Source organism: Cupressus sempervirens, chromosome 3 (assembly GCF_028749045.1).
Source record: "Cupressus sempervirens isolate cs-2001-9-10 chromosome 3, ASM2874904v1, whole genome shotgun sequence".
Classification (NCBI taxonomy): domain Eukaryota; kingdom Viridiplantae; phylum Streptophyta; class Pinopsida; order Cupressales; family Cupressaceae; genus Cupressus; species Cupressus sempervirens.
Window position 1 is genome coordinate 200,518,458 of NC_143120.1, and position 25,675 is coordinate 200,544,132.

At 34.0% G+C, this 25,675-nt stretch overlaps 1 pseudogene; it reads right to left on the reverse strand.

Annotated features, from left to right (window-relative positions):
- Positions 1–3,394: 3,394 nt before the first annotated feature.
- The window catches only part of LOC149565514 (transcription factor MYB17-like), a 148,441-nt pseudogene continuing 126,160 nt past the window's right edge, over positions 3,395–25,675 (reverse strand).

A 25,675-nucleotide genomic window follows, 5' to 3' on the forward strand; every position in this document is an offset into this window, starting at 1 on the left:
AAATAGTAATTGACCAATTTTGAGGGGTTCAAAACCTAGTCAAATGGATTCGAAATGACTTGAAACTTGGAACATAGGTTCTTTTATATGGATATTAAATATACCCAAAGTGGCTACTCATGAAACATTTCTGGGTTCGAGATATTCACTGGCAAACATAGCCTCCTATTGCTATTTGACACTTAGGCAGAATTGGAAATTTTGACACTAGCTCAGAATGGGACTTCACCGAATGATTCAAGATGGAAAAATAGAATTGTGGATCACATGCATATGTCAAATTAAAGGTGTTAAGCCATTCAAATTCCATCTAGGCCTCAAACCGACAACTAGCTACATATGCATAAAAAGCACTTTAGGGCATTGATTCTTCAAAATTTTCAATATGTGACTAAAAATTGACCATACAATTTTTACTCCCAACATTCTTCTCGCTATTATGTGTGACCTTCCTATCATACTGCTATGGTCTCCCTAATAATATATGCCAAGCATCCATAGGGATAACATCACACCATATATCATCCTTATAGAGCTTTCCTATGGTAAACCTTACTAAACATCTTTTATCAATAGTGACTTCATTTCCTAAATCTTAAACCATGTGATACAATAGGGATGAGGGTGCTTTTCACATTGTAAACCTAGTTTCTCTACCATTTCTCTAGACACAATATTCTCACAACTACCCCCATCAATAAGAACTTGACATACCTTTCCACTTGAAGTGCACCTAGTTCTAAAGATGTTAGTTCGCAGCCATGAATTCTCAAATCTATTTGCAGGACTTTTTTCCTTCTCTAGGATGATCATTGATCTCCTCATCATTAGATTTTCTCCTATGTCTGGTGAGACTTGTTTATCATCTTCTTTTGTTTGCATCAAATTCACTCTAACTTGTCCTCGTTACATTCTTTCTAGCATGTTATAGTTTGAACATTCGAAAGCCATGTGTCCTTCCTCTCCACATCTGAAGCAAAGAAAAGGCCTCCTTTGATTTTCCCATTCTCTTCCACTACCATAGCCTCATCCTCTTTGAAAACCCTTTCCTCTTTTTGGGTTTTGACTTTCTTGTCAGGTATCTATTACTTTATCGAATCCCAAGGATGAGTCTCCTTGACCATAACTAGAACTTCCTTGAAAAGGGTTTGATGTGCCTCTTTGTCTTCCTCTATTCCTCTAGTTATATTGTTTGTTTTATTTCTCTTCAGCCTTTAGAGCCAACTAATAGGCCTCTTCCATACTATTGACACGATGCATGCTCAACTCATCTTGGATGGTGAATTTTAAACCATTTATATACCTAGCCACCATCTGCTCATCATCTTCTTGATGTTCTATACGCATGAATAGCTTATAAAATTCATTTGTGTATTCTTGCAAAGAAGATTAGTTCTGCTTTAGATTTTGGAACCTATGAAAGAGAGTTTGAGAATAATCTATACGCAAGAATTTTTCCCTCGATTTCTTTTCCATCTTACTTCATGTCTTAATCTTGTCCTTTTTTTTCTTCGCTCGCTCCTTTTGGAGATGATCCCACCAAATCATGGCATGACCTTTTAATTTTGTGCATGCAAACTTCATCTTCCTTTCCTCTGTCAATGGCTTCGAGTTAAAAAATTTACTCATCTCATTTAACCAATCTATCAATTCTTCTGCTTTAAGGCTACCAGCATAGTTTGAGACTTCAATTTTGATACCATCGTTCTTTCCTTCTAAAGCCCTTAGGATTTTGTATTCATAGCTCATTTATGCTAGCTCATCTGCTTCATCTTCTACATTTCCCTCCATTCGATTACTGCTTCCTCTATTTGTTTCTTCCTCCAATACATTATCATTTTGTGTTCTTTGATTATCAACTCTTTCAGTAAGCTCCTCAATATGCCTTTGCAAGTCTAGTATGATTCTTTGAAATTGGGCAATGCCTCCTCTTCCTCTTCCTCTACCAGCCATCTTGTGGCTCTGAACTTTTAATAAGTAACTAAATTTATTTTGCAGATTAGTTAATAACTAAAAAATGGATATTGGGTCAAATTAAAGTTACAACTTTTTCATAACTATGGAATTTCCCAATAATATTTGGTTTTTCTTCTCAGCATCATCAAATAACTTTAACTTTTCTTCTAATTCTTTATTTTTCTTTCTAACTTTGCATGATTCCTTCACCTACCAATTATGTACTTCTTCCACAAATTTTAGCCTATCCTCTAGCTCTTCCATTATCTCTTTATATTCACTAATTTCATCTAAAAGTCTACATTTTTCTTTTGACTTCTCTCTAATCATTGCAAACTTTTCTATCTCTAATTTCAATATTTTTTCTTTTAAAGACACCATCTCAAGAGTCAAATTTATATTTTCCTTTAACACTCTTTTACCTTGTTTTCCCATTTTAATAAACTCAAATTTACAAATGAAAATCCAACCTCCCTCTTAAAACAAAAATCTGAAAACCTTTGTCACCATCAACTATTAACATCAAATTTCATACTTACCATGATTCATATTGACACTCCTCCATGATAGTGACTGATCTCTTTTCATAGACTCAATGTGCTATGCAAACACTTCATTTCCTTCTTGACAACAATAGTCTGTTTCAAGGAAACAATAGAAATCCTACACAAACAGGTGCCTCCAATAAAATGCTCATTGACGGGAGCAATGATTTTCTTCTTCTCCAAACAAATTTCTTCACACCAACAGTTCTTCAGAACTTCCACATGATCTAACTCATTGGTTGGACAACAACAATCATATACTTTTCTATTTCTGAAGAAACTTCACAACCTGGCTCTATACCAAACTGATAGAGGTGGATGGATTGGATCCACAATGATAATTAAACACAAAATACACAATACAAGCACTTATAGAAATTATAAAATCATTTCATTGCCTGATCATCATAAACATTACATTGTGCCTCTTTATAGAGGTCTTTGATTATATCCGGAAACATCTAAATTAACTAACATAGGACAAATAGACTTTTCTAGAACTATATAAGTATAAATAACTTCTATAACTTTACAAGCCTAAATGCTAATTTGACCTAAACCTATTCAGTAATCCAGCTAGAGTTTCTACACTAAAATTAAGGTAAGAAAACGAATGCTCTGCCTTGAAGGAGGAGTTAACAGTCCGTTAAACTTCGTCTTCTGTCCATAGATATACGTACACAGTCCCCGCTATCATTGTCCTCATCTGCGCATACTCCTCGACATGCCCAATCTGACTCTAGCTGAGAATTCGAGCTAAGTTGTGCCATTTTGGAGGCGCTTTCAGCAGTATTCGTATCGGTGACGGTATTAACGTAATCATGAAGAAACAGCTCCTCCCAGTCATCACTGCTAACAGAGGAGTGATTGTTTTTCCTTTCACCCAGCATTATTTAATTCATCTCTTCGTTGTGAGCAATTCCATTTGGGAGATGAGAACTGAATGTCCATTGGGGATCAGTTGTATGATTATCTAGATTAATTGTATCCTCACTACTGCTATTGTTGCTCTTTGTCCTTTTCATGACATCAGAGTTCTCCCTGAAGGCCTTGCCCGCTTCCGAGCTCCAAAGCTTCAAGAAAAGATCACTCGGTTCCTTAGTGTTTTCCATCAACTCATTCTCAGACAAGAGGATTAAATTTGATGTGGAGAGTCTTTCTTCGGCTTCAAGCCTCACCATCTCCCACTGTGATGCGTGTCTCAGTGCTGCTGTGGGCTGATTGTTGCCCACCTTAGAATTGGGCGCATGGGTCGCAAGATCGAGTCCCATTCGCACCAGTTTTTTCTTCAAATGGGTGTTCCAGAAGTTCTTGATCTCATTATCAGTTCTCCCTGGCAGCTGCGAAGCTATTATAGACCACCTGCGTAAAGTTTATTATTTTCAAATTAGCAATATCACTACTCCATCATAATCATCAGCATCTCTAGTTGGTTTTTCAGCTTGTTTTTACCACCTGTTGCCTAGAATTGCATGGAGGTGAAGGATACTTCTTTCTTCTTCTGCTTGAAAGTTGGCTCGCTTAATATCGGGTATCAAGTAATTCGTCCAACGCAGGCGGCAACTCTTCCCACACCGAAGAAGCCCTGCATATAGTAATTGGTATAACATTAAGTTACCACGTAACCTAGCACAAGCGATGGTGCCACATGGATTGGATGTTCCGTATAGAATATGTTTAAATTTCTTTACAATGAATCAACCAAATACTTGTGTACTCCACCTCTAAACAAAACTTAAAGATGATGTCTACCTTTCTAGAGTAGACACCCACCCGTTAAGCATATATATGTTTAAAATTTAATATGTATTAAATATTTAGATAGATCTTAACAAACAGATGAAGATGGTAGATGAGATAGCATAGTAGGAGAAGAAATAATTTTAGCATGAATCTTCGGTATATGTGAATATTCTCAGGCTAATTTCTATTCAAAATGTACTAAAGATAAAACAAAGTAATATCTTTTTTTCCGAGATTTATGAAAATGTAAATATTTTTTTCCAAACTATGTAGATCATGAATATCAAGTGCTGAAATTTTAAGAAATTTTTTTATTTGAAGCATCCTTGTCAAAAGGGAATCCATGATGTTTTACATTTTTTAAAAATTGGTCAACTGTACAGTTTGTATGTTTATATGTTTGACTATTTATAGATTCTCTTAACATCAACATAATGGATCCATTTCTATGATCCACCATCTCAGTCCTCCATGAACTCTCTGATCCTTAAGAAAGATCACAGAGTTTGACCCAAAAACATTGATGTTAAGAAAATGCACACACACTCATCTAAAAACGCACAAAGAACAAATAACATTACTTAATTTTTAAACACAACCTACGAAAATTCAAGTAATAATTATTTAACTAGACAGACTTCAAAATGTGAACCAGATTGTCATTTTCTAAATACTTAGAAACCCATACACAACAAAATAAAACAAACAAACAAAACTAGATATAATTTAGTATCTGATCCCAGTTCAGTCTATCTAGTTAACAATTAATTGTAAAACCTTAACAGAGAGAATACTCCAACTTTATAATAACCTTAAAGAACCAGATATATTTTGGACATATATTAGTAACATTAATAAACAAATAAAGTTTATATGTACCCATAAGTTCAAAGGCTCCATATTGTTCTCTATCTATATAGAAAACTAAAACTAAATATTCATTAACAAATATCTTAATTCTCTGCCGGCTTTAGAAACAAGTAGCCCCATTAGTAAAACCTTAAATTCAGAAATTCCTTACCCAATAAACAAAATGTGTATATAATTCCTTGCCAAATAAGTATGTGTTAAATTCAAATGATTATACCTCAAATGAAATGAAAGCAATATTTCATAGTGAATAATATACAGACCAGCCAGCACTCCAACATCCGTGGCCCCTTTTTCAGGCCAATTTTGTCACAGCAAGGAGCTCTTGTCATTATTGTTATGTTTCTTTCTTCCACACCAGAATAAAATAAAGACAGTTTATATAAACAGTAAAATTGGCCCAACCAAATTTATTACAACTGTTACACGCCTCAATAAAAGTACAGTTTGCAAAAGGATACATTTTTTACTCATCGTGCATACGACGTGGAGAAAGATTGTCCTCAAATTATCAGTGAAAAAATGAAATGCTAAAATCTAAATATAAATGTGATCTTTGAAAATATTACCATTTGTTTTGTTAATGGTGTTCAATTATATTTTGTTTAAGAAGTATGTTTTATGTCTTAATTTGTTTATATTTTTAATATTAATAATTATATTAACAAATTAATTTAATTGGACAAGTTGTTCTTTTTTATTTGCAATATATTATTGTATTTCTCGGAACTAATTAATTTTCACTAATAATCACAAAAAGTATTTTTATGTAATTCAAATATTTCTAAAGTTTTAAAATTTATTTATAAATTTTATATATTATAAAAATTATATGATTACTAAATTTTTTGATCTTATAGGAGTCTTTTTTAGAATCCTCTTTTTTTGAAGATTTTATATTCTAATTTTTTCACCATAACTATATTTTTTAGTTTATTTTGTAAACATGTCCATTCAAAAAACAAATATATGAAGTCACAAAAATTATAAAACAAATGCAGTTTAAATTTTTCCACACAAAAAATATTTTTTATTTTCAAATTTAAATTAATTTGATTTTTTTTAATTGAACTTTGATGCCTATTCAATATACTTATTAAACATCATAATACTAACATTTTTTTAAATTTACAAAACATAAAGTTCAAAGTTTTAAACAATTTATTAATTATTAATTTGTTTAAGTGTCGCATCATTATGTTTTTTGTGAACGAACCAAAAAAAATTAGACATTAAATATGTTATAAACTTAAAACGTAGATTTGGTATTTGTATTTATTAATGATATTTGTATTTCAATTGTGAAGTTGAAGTGTCACATCATTATGACTTTTGTGAACCTCTTATAGAACCAAAAAAATATTAGACATTAAATATATTATTAATATATATTAAGTCTAACAAATACATTAAATTTTATTATAAATTATTCCATCTACTAAATCATATTCAATAACAAAAACTTTACAAGATTCTTTTGAACGAATGTAAATTTGATATTTGTATTTGTTAACCATATTTGTATTTCAATTTTGAAGTTTCATTATGCTCTTTGTCAACCTAAATACACTATTAATTTATTTTAAATTTAACAAATACATTCTAAATTATTCCGCCTACAAAATCATTTCCTAATAAGAGAGATATTAAAGTATGCCAAATGATAGGTGTAAAAACACTGTCCCATAACCCAAAAAAACATTGCAGCATTCCTTTGAATGTAGATGTGAAGTGAAGGCAAGTGAATAGTGTAATGCCAAATTGCAACATTTTGTAGGGACCATCGATCCAACATAATACCCTACTCTCAGTCTTGCCGACGATTGTACCCTGCATATAAATAAATATTAGTTAAGCATTACTTTTCGTATTTAGAAATTAATTGTTTAAATTTTCATTTATTAAATATTTTTGAATGATGGAAAGAGTAATTTAATTTTATGCTTTGACCTTCTTACATGAGATTAAAGTGTGTGAGTTTTAATATTGAATACAATAAATTTTTAAAAAATTGTATTTCGATTTCTATCTAATTCAATTAGTTTAAAATTTGATTGGCTCAATAAGTTTTGTGTTATAGGAGCTCTTTTTTTTGGAGGTTCTTCATATTACAATTTGTTCACCTCAATTCATGTCAAATGGATAGTTATGTGGCACTTTTCAATTATATCTTAATTTATACTTAATCTTTTACATAAATTGTCAATAGATTATATTTAAATTTATTGTGAAATTTTTCTAGATTTTTTTTTCTTCTATTAAATATAAGAGGATTAAAAAAAAATAGAACTAGAGAGTTTACAGAGTATCAACAAGTAGGCCTAGCCTCCATCTGACAATAGAGTATCAAATGTACAGTGACATCAAAACATGAGGAACATCCAACTAATGAAAAACATCAAAATGAACATCGATCCAGGTAGTCCAACCAAGCGGATCCTCTATCCAAACAATGTTTTTGTGCTCCTGAAATTGAGTTAATATGAGTAGCTCTTCTTTTTTGGCATTAATATTCTTCCTGATCTTCATGTTCAATCTTTTACATGCCTGATCAAAAGCATGCAGGTCATCCAACGTTCTTCTCCATTGATATCCATGTTTCAGCTCATAGTAGAGGAAAGTAACATGACCATCTTCCAGGAATCTCTTCAACTTGTCTTTCTCAATCAACATAGTGGCTTGAACATGCAAGAAATTTTTTAATGTGTGAGTTTCCGAAAAAACTTAGTAAGAACCCTCAGCTCACCTTGGTACCTCTCCTTGTTCTTGCATTTCCAGATCTACTAGAGGATCTTAGAGGACAACATGTTCCAAAAGAAATTTGAATCCTTATGAAGACCAAAGATATGACCAGTGACAATGTCAATAATAACAATATTAATAGGATAAATAATACCAAACATTTTCCAAATCTCTTTAGCAAAAATACAGTCAAATAAAATGTGTCTACCAGTATGAAGAAGCCTGCAAAGGCTACATATATCAGAATCATCATGAACTCTTTTAACAAAAAGCCTATCCAGCATAACAAGCCATTTAAAACATTTAATTTTTGGTTCAATAGGAGATTTCCATAAGTAATCAAAATATTTTTTCCAAACACCAGCTTCAAAAGAAGAGTACCAAACATTATTAACATGCTCAATGATATCTTTATTCAGATCAATAATTCTATAAATATTCTTAGCTTTAAGGTTAGCCATGACAACTCCATCCAGCCATTTACATTTAAGATGCCTATGAGAATCAAAAAAACAATCATTGGGTAGACCCTTAGAGGTTTGAATAATCATATTGTAAGTTTTCTTTTGCAAATTAGGGATGTCATACATCCTTTTGAGCTCATCCCACTGAGTGAGGCAATCTTGCTCAAAGAGATTAGTAAATTGATTTAAACCTTTCTTGGCCCAAGTCCTGGTAGAGCATCCTTGGGACAGGGCTAGGGGTTTTCCATTAAGGTGGAGATTCCACCAAATGGATCTTTCACCATGGATCAGATTTTTACTGTAATAGTCCTTGTTGGTGATAAATTCCTTAACTTGGTCCTAGGCCTTCCAAATAGATTTGAACACCATAGAGCCATGGACAATGACAAGGAACCGTCCAACAAGGAAATCACAGAAAGGAAGAGTCTTCCAAGACCTAGCTTTCTTAGGACAACCTCTTTCAATGTTATGTCTAATAAGCACCTTCCAAGGACTATTACCCTCCAAGGAGTGAAAGATCCATTTAGCAGAAAGGGAAATGCCTTGGATTTAGAGGTCCTTAAGCCCCAACCCCCAAGGATCTTGTTGGCATGGCACCACTCCCATTTAACAACATGCAACTTTTTGTTACCTTTACTATCAAACCAAAGAAATTGTCTAATAACCTTTTGGATTTCCAAAATCTTATAGTCACTAAATAACCAAGTAGAAGAGTAATATAAACTCTATGAAGATAGAACCTTTTGACAAACTTGAATTGTACCAGCCAAAGAGAGGGCTCTATTATGCCATTTATTAAGCTTCTTATGTATTTTATCATTAATCCACGACCACATGTCCTTGAAAGTAGGTTCAACAGAAAAAGGGATGCCCAGGTACTTAACAATCTTATTGGGACCACCCCATTGGAAACTATAATGGGAAAACTAGTCAGGAGGTTGGTCATGCCAACCCAGACAGATGGATTTAGATTGGGAGATGTGAGCAACAGAAATAGAGCAGAATAATTCAAGCTTTCCTCGAAGGATCTTAAAATTATTTTCAGAAAGTTCAAAAAATACGGCAGTGTCATCAGCAAACTAACAATTAATAAGCTCATCATCATTAGTGAGATATAGACCTCTGACCTCAGGGGATAGAGAGTTATCCTTGAGAATATAGAAAAGAGATTTTGAGGCGATGACAAAGAGGGTAGGGGCTAATGGGCAACCTTGCCTAATGGAGAAATCAAGACGAAAGGGGGTTGACAGTGAACTATTAACCTCAACCTGGGTAGAGGCATCTTTAAGAAGAGCCTAGACAACATTACAAAAGTATGGGGGGAATCCAAATGCTTCCAGCATCATAATAATGAACTTTCATTCAATCCTATCATACACTTTTTCAAAATCAAGAAGAAGCATGGCAGAATCCTAGTGAGAACATTTAACCCATTCCATGGCTTCTTAGCTAGTAATAAGGTTCTCAAGGATGTACCTACCCTTGATGAAGCCTGTCTGGGTGTCACAAAAAAATTTAGGGAGAATATCAACTAACCTGAGAGCAAGGAAATTGGCGAGAATCTTATAAGAGATGTTGAGAAGAGTAATAGGCCTCCAATTTTTTATGAGAGCCTTATCACCATCCTTAGGGAGGAGTTTAATAATGCCTCTATTAATTTTAGGACCCAAATTACCATTGGAGATAGCTTCAGCATAAATGTCATGAAGATCTTTACATATCTAGCTTATGTTGGCTTTATAGAACTCAATATGAAACCCATCTAGGCTAGAGGCCTTGTCATTATTGAGAGCCTTAACAATAGTCTCAATCTCCTCAAGAGAGATAGATTTAGATAAACTTGAGACATCATTAACATTCAACTTAATAGGAATCAATGGTTTACACTTGTTCTTGTTATCTTCTGCTTCCCTGGAATCCTTAAAGGTGAAAATGGTCTTATAGTAATTAGCAAAAGCTTGAGTGATAATATCAGGATCAGAAATATCTTGATTATCAATAGAGAGCTTATTAATTTATTCTTTGTAGCACTTATGTTTAAGGAGATTGGAAAAAAAAAATTAGAACCCCGGTCTCTGAATTGGAGCCAATAGGCTCTAGATCTAATTTTAGCTCCTTGAATTCTAACCTGTTGATGTTTCCTAAGAGTGTCCTTAGCTTCCATGACTTGAGACAAGAGATCAAAGTTTGAGGAGTTCTCTTGGATACTACTCTCCGCCTTCTAAAGCTCAGTGCTCAGCTGCTTCTCAACGAATCTATAGTCTTTTGCCCTCTTCTGGCCAATAGTCTGAAGGAAGCACTTCCAAGCAGAGAGGTTGAGGTTCCATCTATCTAGATTAGATAAATGATGAAGATTAACTTTATTGATCCCTCTAATGATCTGAATGGCTGCAAGGACATCTTCATCCTTAAGAAGGCTGGAATTCAATATAAACTTATGAGAGGAGACCTTGATAAAATTGACCTTGGTGAAAATAGGGTGGTGGTTAGAAAGAGTAGTGGAAATGACTTGAACAATAATACCAAACTGATCAGGGGGAAAGGAGAAAGAGTGTTTATCAACATAAAAATGGTCAATCCTAGAGTAGATCCTTGCCTAGCCTTGCTGAAAATTGCACCATGTATGCCAACTCCTAGGGTTAAGATTCCTATTACCCATAATAGGATCAAATAAATTTTTAATGGTTAAGAATCTGTTCCAATGAAATTTCTCATTGTCTTTCTAGTGAAAGGGGTTGCCCCCAACTTTATCATCTTGAGATTCAATCATGTTAAAATCACCTCTGACTAGCCATGAGATATCAAGAAGAGAGATCAACCAATCCCAAAAATTACTTCTTTCTTTGGGGTCACTAGAAGCATGTATAGAGAAAATGCCAAAAACATTATCATCCTGTTGGAAAGTACACCAAACAGTTCTCTAACAAGGAGAACAACCATTCTCAGAGATGTAATTTTCCCATTTAGGGTTAATGAGAAGGGCAATGCCACCTCTTCCCCTATCATGCTTAGTAAAAAATTTAATGGCGTCTTTCCAAATGAAATTGAGATTAGATTCAAGCATGAATCCAATAGCTTTAACTTCTTGCATCATAAAAAGGTCTAAAGACTAAATGAGTTAATCAAACGTTTAATAAAAAAATTTCTATCAAGAGACTCAATCACCCTAACATTCCTAGATAAGTATAGTCCATTTGGAAACAATCTTAAGGGTGGAACATGCGGCAACATCAATTGAGGGTGAGGCTAAATCCAAAACCTTTCCTAGTTCCTGCCCAGATGCTTTGTTTTTAGAACTAGGAGGTCTACCTATTTGCTTAGCTGTTAGGGCATCAGCTCTAGATTCATCAACAAGTTGAATTTGGTAATCAATTTCCATGGATGGCATACCAGAGGAACCATCAGGAGTTTGTATGGCTAGAATAATTTTGATGGCATAGTCATCATCGATTTCTTTGAAAATCTTCTGCAGAAAATTTTGAGAGGAAGCTTTGGAAAGGGATCCTTTAGCTACCTCATTTTGTGAGATCTTAAAATTTTACACAATGTTAGGGCTATTATTATGAGGAGAAAATTAACTAACAAAATTATTAGAGCTTGCGGTAGTTCTAGGAACTAGAGGATTTTAAGGGCCGGTAGTGTTTTTAGGACCAGTGCTGCTACTTTTATGCTTTTTTTATTGTTACGAACCATAAAAAACCCATCATCTAAGTTAGGGTCAATAACCAAATTCACAGAGAGATTCTTCTGGGAGTGTGAAGAAAATAGAATGGAAACGGGGTTATGATTATCAGAAATAATTTTAGGTGATATCAACTTATCTGAGTCGAGAATGGGAATAGAACTGGAGGTTTTGATTGAGGGATTTGGGATCGACTAGTTAGGGTTCTTAGTATGGTCTTTACTAATGATAGGGAAATCCTTTCACAGTTGCCCCTCTTTACGACAGAGGAAGCACGCATTTAGGCCGCCTAGGACTTCTATTAGACAAACATAGGAGTCATTAAGGATATTGACCAAAATATTAGTAGGGATTTCTTTCCCAGGAAGGAGAGAGATCAATACTCGAGCATTCCTATGTGGAACTAAGATTACTAAGTTATCCATTTGAATAGTTTTCCCTAAGGGTTCTAGCAAATGGGGCAAAAATTTCCATAGGAAAGGAGGAATATTTTTAACAAGGATCCATCTTGGAGTAGATAAGGCTAAAACTTCATTGTACTGCTTCTAGCAACCATGCCAAAGCCCTAAATGAAGTAGAGACCACAGACCAATATTTTTCTAGATTTAATAAATTAAAATAGTTTTATATAAAAATAGATAAAAATATGATTAATAATTGTAATTAATTACTACAAACATTAATGCATTACAATTGATAATATTTGTAACTAGCAGTTGTTTGCTTTTGTGCATCCAAGAGTAAGCCGATAGAACTTTTATTTTCTAAAAAAGAAAATTGTTTGCCAATATGAAATTTCAAAAGCTATTGCAAAATCGAAACCAAAAAAAAAAATTAAAATGGATTACTCATGCCCTAGAGTATAAATTTTTTGAACTAATTTTTTTAAAATTTAAAGATTATTAAACTTACCAGAAATCATATTTGTAACATGTATGTATATTACTGTATAAGCATAATCTAACCTTAACCTTAGCCTCACCTTGGATTAAATCATAACCATAAACTCATATTTTATCATCAAACCATATCTCTACTATTTGATTATTTAATTAATAACTAAAATTTAAATTTCTATGATGATAAAAATATATGATCTTATTATAAATCAAAGATCAATTTATTTATTTATTATTCAATTTCTTTAATGATTTATTGAAAAGAGTAATTTTCATTTTTTAATTTTATAGCAAATGTTTGTATTATGAAGACTTCAAAAAATTAAAGTTTCTTTTCTTATCATATTTTTATCATTATAAAAATTTATTTCTATATTATAAAATATATGTTTCTATTATAAATCAAACATTAAAATAAAATCATTATTGTAATTATTTACATTATTCAATCATTTCATCTCATTTTCTAATTTTCTAGCAAATATTTCTATTATGAAGACTTAAAAAAATTAAAGTTTCTTTTCTTATCATGTTTTTATGATTATACTGTTCTTAATATTGTGAAAGGTAAAAGTAATGATTTTTCGGTGGAGATTGGGATTCCCTAGGGTCTAGATTTCAATGTTTTCATTCAGAAGAAGGAGATTAGAGAGGGAAATTTTGCTCTGCTAGGGTTTTCTTGCTTCATGCGAACTTGCAATTTTTTTTGTGTATGGCCTTTCGCTTGCACTCCCCTTCTGTCAGCACTTGTCATACCGCATTTACTGCGGGAGCTTTAGGTTAGGATATAATGGCTCCGGCCAATGGTGAACCAATTGTTTCTGGTGTTCACGCTGCTGCTTCGGACTGCCATGGCATCGCCACCGAACAAACGCCCATGCAAGTTTTTCTCGAAGGTTTTCCACGAGGTAAGCCTAGTATTGTCCTTCCTTTGCAAGAATTTGATGCCGCATTTGACTGGTTAGAAAAACATACCTTGATTGGGTATTTTGTTGGTAGGACCCCACCTAAAGATATGCTCAGAGAATGGGTTAACAAAAGCTGGACCCCGCATGGCATCTGCCTTGATGCTATGCAAAACCTTACTAAAGGTTTTTTTTATTTCGCTTCGCTAAGCCGTCGCAAGCTAATGCGGTTTTTACCAACGGCCCTTGGTCTGTGCATTTCTCTCTGCTTCTATTTCAGAAATGGTCCTGAGACTTCTCTGCCTCGGATGGTAAAAAGCTCAGTGTTCCTATTTGGGTTGAATTCTCAGGTCTACCCTTGCCCTGCTAGCCTTTTATTGAGTATATTGCCCAAGCCCTTGGCAAAGTTGTTACCAAGGAGCCAGAAATTTTTTTTAATGCTCGCCCTCAGCGGCATGTTTGCATTGAAGTTGATCTTTCTAAAGATCTCAAAGATTCGGTGAAAATCCAGATTGGCGCTCAAACCTTTGCACAGAAGGTGCTTTACTTGAACCTACCTAACACCTGTTATAGGTGCCAGTTTGCGGAACATAAGATCAGGGACTACCCTTTGGCCATGCCTAAGGTCAAACCCCAGCCTAAAGCGACGCTTGTCAAGCAGGACAAAGGAAAAAAAGAAGAATGGGTTACTATTGGGCGCAAAGGCAAGCCTGCCTTGACTCCTTTGACCACCAAGCCATCCTATGCGGCCGTAACTGCGATTCCTCTTGCTTCCATCGAAGTATCAGCACCTGCTAGCGTGGAGACGCTAGTGGCTCCTGCTGCGTCGGTTTTAGTTTTGCAGGTTTCAAACCCTGCTGGCTTGCAGGGGATTAAGGCAGCCACCAGGACCTCGTCCTTGGCTGGGGCGCGCTCTCCTTTTGTAGTCTCTTCCATAGTACCACCAGAAACAAGGCATTCTCATAGTTCTCTTGGACGTGCGAAGATATCAGGGGTCAAACGGTAGGCTGTAAGTCCAGAGGATTTCTTGTCTGACTTTCACCCAGTTTCTACCTTTTTGCAGAATAGTTACTCCTTTCTTGAGGACGAGGATGATATGGAAGAGTTTTCATGAACTTCCTCACTTGGAATGTTCGAGGTCTTACAGACCTCCCTAGAAAATTCTATGTCCGGGATACCCGTCATAGACTTGAGAATTTAGATTTTCTTTGCCTGCAAGAAGTTAAGATTTCTGGTTTCATGCTTTCTGCTGCATGCCATGTCATTTGGCAGGATAGTGTCATGTTTTCTTCTTAGCATGAAGCTGGCCGAGGTGGTGTAGTTACTCTCCTGTCACCTCACCTTCATTCTGCTATTATTTCACACGATTCTGACCCCACACACCATATTATTTGGCTTTTGCTTTCCATCAACAATCATTCTTTTGGAGTCATTAATGTTTATGCCTCCAATGATGCTATGGAAAGGGGGCAAATGTGGGTTTGGCTTACTGACAACCCGTCGCCAGCTACTTGGGTCCTGTGTGGGGACTTCAATATGGTTAAAGTGGCCTCTAACAAAGATGGCATTCTACCTTTCCGTTGGACAGCTGGGGAAAGACAAGCCTGGTTTCACATGCGTCATAAATTGGGCCTCTTTGATCCCAATACTAGCCACTGTCATGATAATGGGGCTTGGCACACTTGGTCCAATTTTCGAGCCGGTCCTGATCGCATATTGAAATGTCTTGATCGTGCTATGATCTCGGCGTAATCTTTTTTTAATTTTTCTGAAGATCGTGATCTACCTGTCATTCCCCTGATAGATGTGACGTTGTCAGACCACTATCCCATTTATTTTGGCATTTCTTGGCAAACAGCTGTCCCCAAAGTGGTTAAGTCTCAATTCTTCGTCAACACATCTATGCTATTGCATGCCTCCACTATCTTCCACATACAACATGTTTGGAATTTGGAACCACGTCCACATTCCCATCGAGGTTGGATTCAATGGTGGAATGATGCCATTACCAGAACGACACATTTTTTGCGCATCTATGGGCGTCAGCTGGAAAATTTCAAAAAAATTTCTTATGAAGCCAACAACCTTGCCCTCAAAAAAGCCTCTGAAGTGCTCACCTTCAACCCTTTTGATGTAGATCTGCAACTTCAGCTTGCCAAGCTTCGCCATGAAAAGAAAATTGCTGATAACTATGCTGCTCAAGGAGCTCAAATCAAAGCCTGTCTCCACTGGTTGGAGGTTGGCGACAAAACCTCAAATGAGTTCTTTCAGACTCTATGAGCCCGTCATACCAATATTGGGATTAAAAAGATAAAACAGGGAACTGAGGTTCCTTCCAATCTGCTAGACATCTTGCAAGCTTTTGTTCTTCACTATGAGAACATTTTTTCTTCTCAGGGCCATTCGGTTTCTCAGGAGGAGGCTCTCAGAAAGTGTATTTTTGTTACTCCAAACTACCTCGCAGTTGAGCAACGCGCTTTCTGTGAGCAACTTCTTTCCCTCCGAGACCTTAAAGAGGCAGCTTACTCCATAGCGGATGACAAATCCCCTGGGTGTGATGGATTTCCCTATGAATTTTACAAACATCTTTGGGATAAAATTGGTCCTGATCTACACAAATTCTATCTTGAAGCATACCATTCTAAAAGCTTAGGAATGATCATAAATAAAGGCAATATTAAATTCATACCTAAAGCTAGCAATCCTGAGGACATCTGCAACTGGAGGCCCATCACCCTCCTCAATGTGTCTTATAAGATCATTGCTAGGGTGCTCTCTCTCAAAATCTGCCATGTGCTTCCTCTAATTGTGCGGCCTGAACAAACTGGCTTCATCAAATCCAGGTATATTCTTGACAACATCATTGCTGTCTGGGAAGGTATGGAATGGGCTCGTAAGTCCAGGCAGCAGGCTATATTTTTAAAGATAGATTTTGCTAAAGCCTATGATCGTATTGAATGGCCTTTCATTTTGGCTATGCTTCAGGCTCTAGGTTTTGGTCCCAATTTCCTTCAATCCGTGGAGATGCTCTTTGGTGATGCAATTGCTTACATCACCATCAATAATTTGCAATCTGAAGCTTTTGGACTTTTTTGTTCTATCAGACAAGGTTGTCTGTTAGCTCCTGCGCTTTATGTCCTTGCTGCCGAAGGCTTTGGTTATTTACTTGCTCATTCTGTGTCTTCTGGGCTGGTCTGTGGCATTTCCTTGCCTGATTCTTCCTCCCAGTTAGTCAATGGTCATTTTGCTGATGATTCTTTTCTCACTCTTCTTGAGGATGAAGAAAACATCAAAAATGCGTTAGATTGTCTTGACACTTTTTGTCAAGCCTCTGGATATGCCATTCAATGGCATAAAACGCTCTGTTATCGATAGTCTTTTTTGCCAGCTCTACCTTGGCTCAGCCAATACTAATGGAAATGGGTTACTCATGGAGAAATTTCTTGCTTTCTTGGCATTCCCTTTGCTTTCCAGGCTTCCCCTGTGGAACTTTGGAATGCTGTGGTTACAAAGATTACCAAAAAGCTTGATTATTGGATCACTAAGCCGCTTTCTCTTGCTGGTAAATTCCATATTTGTTCTAAGATTTTGGCTGCCACCCCTGTGTTTTATTCTTCTTGTTGGGCTCCCTCCAAAGATTCATACCTCAAATTAGAACATTTGCTCAGAGATTTTCTTTGGGCCTCTGGTTCTGACCATCATGGTTTTCACAGAGTTGCTTGGGATTTCTGTTGTCTCCCGAAGGAATTTGGGGGTCTCAGCCTGCTTTCCACTCGGAAGCAGGGCCTTGCCCTTTGTGCTAAATGGATTATCAGAGCTATTTCTGGAGATGAAGCCTAGAAAATTCTTGTTAGACATTGCATCTCTTCAGGCTTCCCTGCTAACAGATCGTCCTGGAAGGGAATTGGTTTTCAGACCCTTCTCACTATGCGAGAACCAGTGATCATACAGGGCTCCTTCATTATAAAGAGCATCTAGAAATCTTGGGAAGCTGTTAAACCTTGGCTTCGTTGGGCTGGTAATGAGTTCCACAATGGGTTGTCCTTAAATCAGCAGAACATTTGGTGGTCTCCCCTGTTTGCCTTCCAAGGTATTCCTCTTGCCAAGACTCAAGGTGCTAGTGCTCTGCGTTTCTATAAATGAGGCATTCACACTACTAAGGATATTTTTTCAAGAGTCACCATGAATTTCAGGTCTTGGGAGGATATGCAAGTTCAATACCGCCTTGTTCACACCAATCGTCAGACTTATGAGCTTGTGTTGTCTTCCATCCCTGTGCACTTACTTCATAAAGTGGGGATTCAATCTGTTCGACCTTGGTGGTATGATTGGAAGTGGTTTCCTGCCACTCCATTTACCAATTATAAGCCCAATATGGGATATAGATGGCTTTCACCCCACCTTCTGATGGTAGACATGCTTAATCAATGGTGGCATTTGCAGTCTTTTCTTTCTCAATGGAGAAAACGGTTCGACACCATTTGGAGTGCCATTACAGAACCTAAGATTGCTCACTTTGCTTGGTGCCTTGCTTTCCAAGGTCTTCCCCTGGGGCTTTGGCTCAAGCACATTGGGGTTCCTGATCCCAGATGCCCCTTCTATGGCTAACCTGAGTCTTTTTTGCATATTTTTTGGTTTTGGAAACGTGCTCAGAATTATTGGCACTGGATCCATGATTTTTTCAAGCCTTTTAGGCCCGAACCTTTTTTCATGGCACATGATCCTTCTGGGTGATTCCCCCAGATTTTCTCAGAAGTTTTCCCAGATTTGGCATACCTTCAAGATGGAAATTTTGTTTTCTCTATGGAAAGATAGGAATGCAGTTTTATTCACTCACAATTTTTCGGATGTTAACATTGCAATGTACACTAAGGCATGCATTTGTAACAATGTCATTATGCAGATACAGGTGCAAGCTAATGAAGTTACACTGGAGGTTGCCCACTTACAAGAATTGTTAAACCATTGGGGCAATGCTCCTTGTACTGTTGCCAGAGTGCCTCCGGAGGCCTTAGCTGATGCTTCCTCATCCCGCGGTCACCGTTCCAGATGTCAGTCCTTTGGCCACCATTCTCACATGTTGCGCTCCTAGGGTCCCTACCATCGCTCTCCCAGCAGTGGTCATGGTGGTTGGAGGCGCCGCTCTGCTTCCCCACCACGTGGTGGTGCTGGCTGGTCCTCGGCTCCCCCCCCTGGGCGGGCTTCTGGCTTGTCTTCGGCTCCTCCCCCTGGATGGGCGCACTTTAGCAAGTTTCCCCAGCTGGCCTTGGCAATTTCTCCTCCACGGCTAGACAAGAAGGATGCGGAGACTGCAACTACTCCAGATCCTGCAGATGCTGCTGACAGCTGGACTGTTCCTAGTCAGCCTTACAATCCCACTAATGCATGGGGATTTCTAGATAAAGATGATCCTCCTCCCTCTGCTGGTACTACCTTAGTAGCATGAGGTTGTTATACTTTTTTTTTTTGATGAATAGTTTATAGTTGCTGGCAGCGGCCATGTTGTTTGCTCCGGCTTTGGCCGATTGAACTCATTCATAGGGTGATCATGTATCCCCCGGCCCTTTTTTGTGAATTGTAATCTTAGTAAATTTTATTAATTGAAAAGGACTATTCATCAAAAAAAAAAAAAAAGTAAAAGTAATTAAGGTAACTTTCTCTTCTAAGTGTAAAATTTTTGGGCAATTTTAAATGAAAAAAAGGGAAAGAAAAACAAGTTTTTCATATCATTTCACCAAAATAATTTGCATGGCTTAAAACAGTCAATTAAAAAGGTGACAATTTTGCATCAAAAAGTTTGATAAAAAATCTATGAACTATTGGAAAAGATATTAATCAATCAAAAAGATCTAATAGCAATAGTTCACAAATATTATGATTCATATCATATTTCAATCTATGATAGAATATAAAAAAATAATACTTAACCAACTAAATAATATCCAAAAAACAAACATCACCACAAATAAATTATTTACAATTTCCTATTTGAAATAACTTGCAATCTATACAAATTTAAAACAACGATTGATATTTTAATTTATATGATAGAATAATAATATAATACTGTGTAAACAAATTGAAAAAAAAAGAGAGCTTATATTAAAAGTATATATCCACAGTCACTCTAAAATAAAGACCTCTGAGAGGTTCAATTCATATTTGATTACTTTATGTCATTGAATCATTCATATCTACTTAATGTTGAAGCACATTTAATCTACTTTTTATCTCTTTGTTAACTTCATTTCAAGACTTTTTTGAACTTCCATAAAATGCACTGATGTTTTTCAATTTTTTTTATTTGTTTCTAACATTTCTCATAATTATAGGAAACTCAATTGCATCTAAAAACTAATAGGCAAATGCAAAGTGGAAAGGACTTCAATGCTTAGCCAGAGCATGTGAGATTTACAGTAAACACATATAACATGTGATGTTTACAATAATGACATGCAACATGGATGGATATTTAATAACACACCCTGACAAACCTATCAGAAAAACATTTTTGGGAAACTTCAATAGAAGAAAATAACATAAAACCGTAACAAAATTTAACAAAGTCATAAATTTGGTACAAATTTTAAAACTCCAATAAAATCTAATATCTAGTAAAACAAATTATGTACAATTTTCAAGGATGTTGCCAACCACGCAAAGCTTAACATGCAGGAAAAAAAGCTCATTAGAGTTTTTTCTTGTTTAAGAAAATAATCATTGCATTGCGAGAAAGAAATGTGATAATGCAATGACTTCAATAGGGAACCTAATAATCATGTTTAGGTGGAAGAAGATTACATATGAAGTAGTTTAAAGGTAAATAATCTACCTCTAATTCAAAAGAAAGATCACAAAAACCACTTTTGTTTCTCTGATTATTCATATGCTATTGATATGCCCTCATTTGATAGTGGGCAAGATCTTGAAAGTATCAATCTCATCTCACATACAAAAAATGACTTCCCTACTATTGTAAACAAATCAAATCCTACTTTCAACAATTTGAATGAGAAAAATAGTCACATAATAAAATTTAACAAAACCCTCAGAACTCTACCACAATAAAAATATTAAAAAATGAAGAGAACCAAAAAAAACTATCTACACCTAGTGCTTCAATATTCTAAGAGTAAGAAAACAAAACACAACATGGACTAAAAATATTTGGCCTTCACACTTATATTCTTGGACTTACACAATATTTTTTTGATTTCTCTAATTTGTTTAGGAGATAATAGCAACTAAAAATACTAAATAAAGTCAAAATCTATTATGACCTAAGAAAAAATGGAAACTTTATTATGACTTAAGAAATATAGAAACTTGCCTCAAGGATTTGAAGATGTTTAAGTCAAAGAATAAGAAATGATGTTTTATTTGAAAATCAATTAGAGATTTAAAAATTGGATATAGTTTGACAATATTTCCATAAAAAAATTTAATTTTCAAGTTGCTATTTTTCATTGCCGGAAAATAATTGTCAAGAAGGGGCTGACAATTTTTCGGTAAAAAATTATAAATTCAAGGAGCAAAGCTCCCACATATAAGCCTATCGACTTAAAATATAAATTGTATTTAATAATATTATTATTGAATCACAAACAAAAAAATCTTTTAAGAAGTAATTATATGTATTATATTCAATTTTTTTATAATTTTGTTTTTCTTTCCAGAAAAATAAATTCTCACAATTATAAATATCATATTAAATAAATATCTAGTATTGATGGAATGTGTTCCACTCAATATATATAATTTTATTGACATATTTTCTCTTAAATCTATTTAATCCAGAAGAATATATATAGAAATGCAATTTTCTTAAAACTATTCCATCTAATTACTTTTAAAATTTATTCATTATAAATTTTCTTTACTTTTTACAATAATTTTATTATATTGAATAAAATTTACATATTAATGATTATATTCAGTAAAATCAATACAAATTACTATAAGACAAGTACATGCCACTATGTGGCACTTGTTACTTTCTTGAAAATATCTTTAGAGGTTACATGTTAGCCTAAATTTCAGTAATTATTTTAGTTTATTAGTTCAATGATACTATTGCTTTCATTCAATTCAATTGATCAATCAACTCATACAAGTTAAAAGATTAAAAGAAATTTAAAATGTTTACATCGTTTTCTATTTTTTCATTATTTTAAAAATTACATTTTTCATTCATTCTATTGCACCACACTATTTTTGGTAAGAAGAAAATTCAATTTTCTTCAAGAAAAGTACAAATATTTTTTAAGAACTTTGCATTAATTACAACTTTATCTTTTCCACATTTGTGACAAGTTGATTAGTTTTTTCAAAAAAAAATCATTTTTATCTACCACTGCACACCACTTTGGACAAAAAGGAATGTCTAATCAATATTAATTATCACAATCTATTTTTATTACCAAATTCAAATATAGAATTAAATATTTATATTTATTATTTTAAATATACTTATTAGTTTTACATTGATGTTTATTTTTGCCAATTGTAAAATGACATTTCTTTAAGTTTACTCTATATTTTACTAGCTACCTTTTAACAATCTTGCTTTTTTTTTAATACTATTTTACAAATTGTAAAACTAACACTACCCCTCAAACTTACTATATATTTTGGTAGTTTAAATTAAGTAATCAATAATTCATTTTTAAAAATTAAATATTTCAACTTATAACTGAATTGGTATAAATGAGTAGTTTATTCATATAATATAATTTCTATTGTAATATATATATATATATATATAGTTTTCAAATTCCCTTCAACTCTCTCTATCATTTTACATTTACTTGTCATTATGATAACATATCATTTTCTATTTTAGCTCTCTTAATATCCTTCCTTTCTATCTATAAATTTCTAATTATTGGCATGAACTTTACGCATTGCATCTCTTGTTAATATCGTATTTTTATAGAAATGCATTTTTAATTTGGGTTTAAAGTATATTCTATCTATTTTATTTGAAATCGATAGAGTAGATTCTATGAATACCTAGCAAGAAAACTTGGAAATAGAATTCATAGAATAGATGATTTAGGTTGTTTATAAATCAATAAAATAATTTTTAGTATCTTTTAGAGTTATTTTTAAGTATAACTTAAAATCTAACTATATAATTTCAAATTGGATATGGAGAAATTTAAATTTTAGATATGAAAATTGAAATTCGGGGAATGATAATTAAATGAAGTTTGATTTTATGTACAAATATATGTAATTTTGTTGTCCTTATAAATGAATAGTTTAGATAAACTTCACCACATTGTAGTTTTACTTTTATAAGATTTGTTATGAATTATACTTTGATTTAACATTGTCAAGTCTCAAATTTTTATTTTATAATAATTTGGCTTGGTGTGTGTGTAGCTATTTTGATTTCAATGAAATTAATACTTCATTAACAATGATAACTTTAACAAATATCTTTGACTAAATGATGGATATAAATAGTAAATGCAATGATAAGTATGTTTCCAAGATTGATTTTGTATCTTTTTTTATCATTGATGTTTCGAATAATACTCTATGATCCATCATTACGATGCAAGAGCTCAAAAAAATATAAAATGTTAAGTTGCAAATTGATAAGTTGTAGACCAAGCCAATGTTTAACAAGGTGAGAAAGGAATAAAGGGTATCCAAAACCCAAATGAGAAGGAAAATAGAAATAAAAAGAAGAAAAATTATTAAAAAACACTATAGGGTAGCTTATTCATTTATTTCCTTCCATGTATTTTCTTCATTTTATTTATATTTTCCTTCACTCTTTATTTTTGTGTACACTTTCTTTCTTTCTCACCTTTTTAAATGTTTGCTTAGTCTACAGCTTATCATTTTATGTTTCCTTGAACTATGTCATCATGATGATTGATTGTGGAATATCATCTGAAATGTCGATGTTAAAACATATACACAATCAATCCCATAAATATACTTGTATAGTAATAGAATGTAAAAACCAACTACTGTAAATGCAATGATGCTAATGTGTTATCTATCTTATATGAATATAGGCCTTTTAAAAGCCTTTACTATAGAAATGTGATCCATTTAAATTGTGCACAAACCTATTTTATAATGAATGAAGCTTTGCATACATGGAAATGTTTTGTAGGTGTGTATGTAAGGGGCCACCTCTTATAATTCCTTTGTTTAGGAGATTATAAAATGGAAGACTTTATGATTGAAGATCCTCTTGGGTTCTTCAACAATCATCTGTCAATCAAAAAATTATTTGTACATTTGATGTTGTCTCTTGTTTGCAAGGAAACAAATGTTGTTCATGTTTGTTTCTTCTGTGAATGTGGTTTTCTAATGTGGAATTGTCTTGTCCAGCACTTTCCTATGTTTGTGGACCTTAATTGTACCCAGTGTAGAAGTTATCCTTCATCTTTGGTTGAGGTTGTTGTTGGCTAGCGTACTGAGTAACATGTGGTAAGTTGCTTTGCTAAAGTTCATATGGTTAAGCAACCTATTGTGGTTTTGCAAACATCTTATTGGATCATGTGTGGATCTATCCTTATGCTTTTAGACATTTATTTTCTTAGTTATAAGGTTTATTTCCCCTTTGGGTAGGACCTATGTTGATAATAATTATATCTGCCAGTTAATCGTATGTCCTAATGGCTATATATTTGTGATCTAGCATGTATGTAGGTAGTAATATTTTTTTGTAGAAATAATAAGATTCCAAAGTTTAGAAACTCCAAGCCTCCTTGTTAAAATTATCTTATTAAAGAATGCAAACAAGTAGGCCTTATGTCTGGCACATTGTAACAATATTGTCTCAACAGATCTACATTGGAATGCAATACATTAGTTGTTCTATCATATCTTTACATTGTGCTCCCATGTGTAACTCTAGTAGGGTGTTTGGAATTAGATTCCTTGAACCATTTTTCATCCTACCTTGCATTAGGTGGTATCAAGTGAAGGTTTCTTTCCTCATGAAGTCTTAGGATTGTGGAGAACCTTAATTGGATTAGTTGTAGTGTGGAAGATTTAGTTTCGAACACATAGCTTGTAGAGTGTTACAATTCTAGTATGAACTATTATCAAAATCCTTTGAGTTAGGAGAAATGAAAATCATTCTCTTATAGAAATGTTAAGATAAATTAAACCAAGACTTGTAGATATTGAGACAACCTAGAGAAGAGGATCACCTCTTGATGATATAAGTGATGATGAAGAAGAAGTTATGCCTAATACTAAACTTGAAATAGAACAAGATGAAGAAATGTTCTTCATAGATTTGACTAGAGAAAATTTTAGACCCTCTTTTGATCCTTCTAATTACTATGGAAAAAATGACATCGATACTTCATTTGATTCAATCTTTGAGGCAAAAAAATATTTTGATTACGAGAGGACCTCTAATGATAGGAAAGTGAAATTAGGAACCACTAAATTGAAGGGTGTGCATCTCTTTGGTAGGAACACTTGTAGACTGATAAATTTAAGAGAGGAAATGAAAGGATGAACACATGGATTAAGATGGTTGGTAAGATAAAAAGGTGTTAGGATTTAACCATGAACATAAATAACAATTACATGAAAACATAAACAATAAAAATAATAATAGATCTCATAGAAAATAAAACAAGACACCAAGATTTAATGTGGTTCACCTAAACCTTGGGCTACATCCACCAAACAACAAGTCCAATATTATTACAATCCAGTGATTACAACTTGATTATAATTTGTAATCCCTTATAGCTCAATACTGCTGCAAGAACCAATTTTTGCATCACACCTTATCAAACAATCAATGACCCTAACCCCTTTTGTACAAGTATTTTTACCACTTTAGGGTTAAAGCATGTTGGCCATAAATTGGTGAATATAT